General features: G+C 34.0%; 1 protein-coding gene across 2 annotated transcripts in view; it reads left to right on the top strand.

Moving 5' to 3' along the window:
• The first annotated feature begins 2425 nt into the window (after positions 1-2425).
• oxtra (oxytocin receptor a) overlaps positions 2426-6540 on the top strand; it is a 36531-nt gene continuing 32416 nt past the window's right edge. Inside the window, exons 1-3 of one of the 2 annotated variants that reach the window (XM_078798597.1) lie at positions 2426-2626; positions 3696-3801; positions 5688-5762. The gene's annotated coding sequence lies outside the window, so the exon portion shown is untranslated. The remainder of the gene's footprint in view (positions 2627-3695; positions 3802-5687; positions 5763-6540) is intronic. The other variant, XM_078798596.1, reaches the window with a different exon arrangement.

Raw genomic sequence — 6540 nt, 5'->3', positions numbered from 1 at the left:
CAATTTGGTCTGCTTATATCGATAAGCAAAAGATTGATTTAAGCTGCTCGACATTGTTCTATACTATAGAACAATGTTGAGTGCATTATTGCACACTTTTAATGCAGTTCGGCGCAGGATCGGATATATGGATAGTCCGGTTATATCAGTATTTTTTCCGACTCCCGAGAATATCGATATAACGAGACTTTACTGTAGTATGCGGATCAAAAAAGAAAAGATCCGCTGTTTCGACTCCAGGGAAAAACTGAAAGAAATCAGAGGTGGACTTGCTAGTGTGTTTCGGATCATTGTCCTTTTGTTTTTGAAACGACGCGTTCAGGGCCATCCCAAACCTCTTTCACTTCCAAATGCGTAAACCTCCTTAACTGTTAGTTTAATTTAAAATTTTCATTTTGTGTTGAGTTGTGTTGTCATTGACTAATATTTCAATTAGTTTGATGATCTTAAACATTGAAGTGTGACAAACATGCTAAAACAATAAGAAATCACTGCAATCCAAGCCGTACACTGACTACTCTGAAGTGTGTCCAGGTTTCATTGTTATATTTACATTGCACCCCCCCATAGGCGTAACAGGTGGTGTCTCACCTGCTTCCTTCTGCAAACGAATGAGTTGTTTCACTCGTGTTTGCGTTGATTGACACGAGTCGAGTTGCTCGCAAAGCCGATAAAAACATTGACACGCGGTGGATTGGATGACTTTAATTCAATCAACGGAATGCTGATGGAAAACCTGGGGTCAAAGCAAAACGTGAGCGAGAACTTAATCTTGATGGAAAACAGAGGCGGCCTGGAGCCTGGACAAAAGGCGGCGCTCCAGATGCGCTTATCTTTCCCATCAGATACAGAAGACACGCTTTGACGGACAGATGCTGGACTCAGATCTACGTCGGTCATTACACCACCTCCTCTGATCCCGTCCCCCCCACCTTGACTTCTGTTTACCTTCCTCACAATTAGCATGTCTCGCCTCTTGGAACAGCACCGTCCCGACTAGATGCTGGTCCTTGACCTCATTTCAGAGACAGAAAAATCACACACACATATGGTCTCCAGGAAGGTCCTCATTCCAAACGTCTTCCCTCCAGCCGGGGTCACATCATGAAAAATGAAAGGATCCAAGTTCACTCCACTTGGATAATTTGTACAGTAACATATAGACAGCAACACATACGTAGATATGCTACATTTGAGATATTTACAGGAAAAATTATTTTAAAAATTAGTATGAGCTTTTGCATTTTAAGTACTTTTTCAAATAAAACCTTCTTTAATAATCTTTTTTTAATGACTTTACTCCCATACTGTATAACAGGGGTCTCAAACTCAATTTACCAGGGGGCCACTGGAGCTAGGGTGTGGGTGAGGCTGGGTCGCATCAGGTTTTCAAAAAAAAAACAAAAAACGCATTTATTAAAAACAGAAAAATATACAAACTTTTTCAGTGCTTTGGTTCCGATTTTCTACAAGAAAAGCTCTGATAAAACATTCCACTGTTCTCAAATATCTTAATTTTTATTTTTCTACACAAAATAAGATGAAAATAAATAAATCAAGAATAAATAAAATCAATCAGTAATAAATAAATATAATAATAATAAAAACTTAAGAAAGCACATATAGTTGGTGGGTAGACAAATGATTTTTTTCATATTAAAATGAACAAAGCATTATTAGAGCCCTGTAGACATGACAAAACACGACTATAGTCACATTTATACTCTTTTTATTTACAACATATTGCGCAACTGCAGGGTCTTGAGACACATGCTAACTCGCTAACTAGAGAGCTAGCCACCTAAACGGTAGCCTTCAAGTTATTTCCTTTCAACTTAAATAGCCAAAAACTTACCACTTCCACACGGATAGGGAGGATAACTATTAACAGTTATTTAACATGAACATGAATCAAACGTAATAATTTTTTCTGGGTACATGATACCATACAGCATCCGTATCAAACTTGCGCGGGCCGCACTAACATTAAACTTTCATATCAAGGCGGGGGCCGTGTGTTTGAGACCCCTGGTCTTGAGACACATGCTAACTCGCAAACTAGAGAGCTAGCGACCTAAACGGTAGCCTTCAAGTTATTTCCTTTCAACTTAAAAAGCCAAAAACTTACCACTTCCACACGGATAGGGAGGATAACTATTAACAGTTATTTAACCTTTAACATGAACATTAATCAAACGTAATAATTTTTTCTGGGTACATGATACCATACAGCATCCATATCAAACTTTACATTAAACTTTCATATCAAGGCGGGGGCCACAAACTAGTGTCCTGCGGGCCACATTTGGCCCACGGGCCGCGTGTTTGAGACCCTTGCTGTATAACTTTAAAAAATATTTTAAATATTTGTAAATATTTCAATATGATGCTACTAAAATGACATTATGTTTCCTGAAATGACTTCATTCATTGAAAGTTTTTGTTTTTTTCCTGTTACAATACAACTGGGCTGCACGGCGGTCGAGTGGTTAGCGTGCGGACCTCACAGCTAGGAGACCAGGGTTCAATCCCACCCTCGTCCATCTCTGTGTGGAGTTTGCATGTTCTCCCCGTGCATGCGTGGGTTTACTCCGGGTACTCCGGTTTCCTCCCACATTCCAAAATGGTATGTAAACAGATCGCTGGGAGTTTAGATACAGGTGACCCTCCAGGGGGTAGGGGCCAGGGGGCGCAGTCAGTAGTCTGCTGGTGAAATACTTCGAACGTTCCTTCACGATGATGGCAGTTCATTCACATGATGTCAATATCGGATACAAATACTGCAGTAGATTATGTTTTATTGGCCGATTCTGTGATTTGGGTAACAAGAAAATCACAGTTCCGATATTTCTGGTTATGATAAAATATAATACAATTATTTAATTATATATCTTATTTTTTATTGTTAATGTTTTAGGATTATATTTGAATATTTCATCATTTAAATATAAAATAATCATAATACATTACATCTAAATAAAATATAATATTTTTTTGGATTATTCTATATGTAAAATACAATTATCTTTTTGTATGTATTTTATGATATTTAATTTATATTAATACAATTTAACATTTAATTTATATAAAGATTACAAAATATTAATGCAATGTAATACTATAATATTAATACAATTTAACTTTTAATTTATATAAATATTACAAAATATTAATGCAATGTAATACTATAATAAAATATATATAAAGAAAATTTAGTAGTTTTTGGATTGTATATTAAAATAATAATTATTACAGTATATATAATTTTTAGAACCTAAAATATAATAAAATTGATTGTTGGTTTTAGGATATTTTATATTTATATTATTCAATAGTCATACAAATTTTATTTTTATAATTCATATTTTTTAATACCAAAATCAAATATTCCATCAAATAATAATATAATATAATTAATGTAATATATAATATATATAATTAATATAATATATGTTATGTACATATGTCATATATAATTACTGTTTGTAATTTTATTTGCTATTTTACATATTATGTCATAAATTATTTTTACAAAAGAATTATGCCTAGGGACAATAAAAAACGAGCTGCGAACTGCAAATGGGCCACAGCCTGCACACCCTCCTTTGAGGGCCCTAAAGTCGCCCAACTTTTGTTTATTTGCTTGTGCTTCCTTATTTGATGGCTTTCTTTGCCCTTCTTTGCCCTTTGTCCAGGTTTAACACTTCATTTCCTGTCTCACTCGCACGGTCAACAAAGGCCGAGACTGAATCCCGACGCGACACCTTTGAGGCTGCCCCCCCCCCCCCCCATGCAGATAAGGTGAGATTTTATTTAGCGCCAACGTTCGTCAAGCTGTGATTCATTTGGGACGTTGGCCCTCCTATCCCGAGGACCGAGGATGGATGGAGGGATGGATGGAGTCTTTCAATGCCGAAGTGTCCCAACTTTGTGTACGCTGAGGAAAGGATGTTTATTCTCGGAAAATTTGACTTTTTCTCCTCAGAATGCAACTTTTTTTTTTCAACTATAATAACAATCTTAATGATTTTTTGTGATTTTTTTTTATATTCTGACTTTATTCTACTAATATTATAACTTTTCCCTTTAATATTTAACTTTATTTTGTTTTCTTGTTTCTCAAAATCTTTATATGTAACAATATTTTCAGAAATTTGTCTTAAAATTGCAACTTTTTTGTCGTTGGAATATGACTTTTTCTTAATGTTTTGATCAGGACTGTAGTACGACTTAATTAATATTAATATTTTATTTTAATTTCAATTTCATGCTCTTCACATTTTTGGTCATTTGATCAGGACTGTAGTACGACTTCATTAATATTAATATTTTATTTTAATTTCAACTTCATGCTCTTCGCATTTTTGGTCATTTGATCAGGACTGTAGTACCACTTCATTAATATTAATATTTTATTTTAATTTCAACTTCATGCTCTTCACATTTTTGGTCATTGGTGTAATTAAATTAAGACTTTTTCCCTCATTATATTCCAACTTTTTGATTTTAATATTTTGACTTTATTCTCGTAAAATGTTTTTCTTGTTTTTCCCCCAATTTCTGCTGTTTTTGTAAAAAAATATTTTTAAACTGTAAATGTTCTTCTCTATTTTATTTAATTTTATTTATTTATTTTTTATAAAAAAAATATATAAATATTATATGTAATATAATAAAAATATAATACAAAATAATAAAAAATTTAAAAAATATATATATATAATTAAAATATTAATTTTAATTTTAATAAGTTTATTATTTTTTTCTTTATTCTTTCTTTTTTGACTTATTATAATATTACGTCACCTTCTTGTTGGTATATAGCTTTATTATAGACAAATTATAGCTCCTTTTTCCATTTCTATTGTTTATTTATTTTATTTATTTATTTTTCTTAAATTCAAAAAAAATTTAAAAAGTATGTTTAATATTTATTTAATTTTACTGTATTTTACTTTCTTAATGTACATTTTTTAGAATTGTAATTATGACTACATTCCCATAATATGTTGACTTTATTATCACAGCATTACATGTTCTTTTTTGCAAACTAATTTTCCAAAAATTACAAAATTATTGTTTTTTCAGAATATTACGACATTTAAAAAAATCATGAATATTTCAGCTTTAAGCTACTAAAACAATATTATGGCATTATTGTTGTATTATTATGACTTAGATTTTGATGGATTCTTAATTACAAATTACAGCAGCTTTTTTTTCCCCTGGTTTAGAAGTTTGTTTTGGTTAGAGTCGGACCTTCTGGAAGGAATGAATGACGCTAACCAAGGTTGCATGGCATTGTGTATTCGCATTCTACCTGCGCCAACTAAAGCACTTAGAAAACTTTTTCTTCAAATCTCGCAGTATGTTCTCGCACCTTGGCATGGCCGTATCTTCCAGCACAAGACGTGTGCTCCAGTCCTCAGGTCAAAAATGCTGACGGCAAACAGCATCTCGTTAAGCCAAATGGAGAGCTAGCTAGCTAGCTATTCTTTTCCGTCCGCTCTATTTTTTTTTTCCATGTTAGTTGCTACAATAATAATATCACTGTAGATTTGATAATATACAAGTTGGCGTTTTTTTTAATTTTTTTTGTGAGGGCTATAGCGTCAAAATTGGCTTTCTTTTGACGTCCATTGTTAGCTAGCTCATTATAACTCCTGTTATAACTGTTCATGTTTCAGATAAGGATTGGGAATGATGGGCAAAAAAAAAAAAGACATGGAGATGAAGATTGGTGGTCTTCTAAACACACAATGGTAAGTGTAAATTACTCTGGAGTTGCTTATACTTCAAATTTTATTTTTAATTGGTTTATTAATGAGTGTAGTGGGGTCATTATCGACTGTTTGAATGGAAAATGGCCACTCAGTAAATTGATCACTTCAAAGGTCCATTTTTGTGTTAAACTTTCCTCTTTTCAACAAAAAAACAAACTTTCAGTATGACTGTATACTGTGAACATCCGGCAGCAACACAATGTTTTGGCATGACGACTGTTTTATAAATAATGTACTGAACCAAGTCCGCCATCTACGTCGAGGTCAACTCCCTCGCTTCACTGCTCTGATTTCACCGTGTTAGCACGGTGCTAACGCTAACGCTAATGGCTAATGGCTAATTGTTTAGGTTTGGTGGTTGAAGTTGCAGATTCCCGACCAGCACAAGGAAAATATGGGACTGTTTAGTGAAGAGTATTTTCTAAGTTTGTGACATCAACGTGGAACCTGGAATGTTGTTGATGCTTTTTGGAAGTTTCCTCGGAATAGGTGTGTCCCATTACGTGCATTCTTAGTTGCCTGGTTTGAACTGTTTTTATATCTAAAGGACCACACAAGGAAAGACACGTGTGTTCATGTCTCGGGCATCATTCCAAAAGAATTCCTTGAAGGTCAAACAAAAGGCCTTCTGCGGTTTTCTTGGATTGGCCCCTGATGGAATTCAATCCAGAGGCTCCGGCAGCGGTCCATTAATGAAGTGTCGTTCCTTGGCTTTGGAAAGGTTCAATGAACGCCGAGGAGGGTCGGGTTTCAGTTT

Source organism: Doryrhamphus excisus, linkage group LG18 (genome assembly GCF_037039965.1).
Source record: "Doryrhamphus excisus strain RoL-2023G ecotype Guam linkage group LG18, RoL_Dexc_Guam_v1.1, whole genome shotgun sequence".
NCBI classification, from domain to species: Eukaryota; Metazoa; Chordata; class Actinopteri; order Syngnathiformes; family Syngnathidae; genus Doryrhamphus; species Doryrhamphus excisus.
This window is presented reverse-complemented; position numbering and strand designations above follow the sequence as displayed.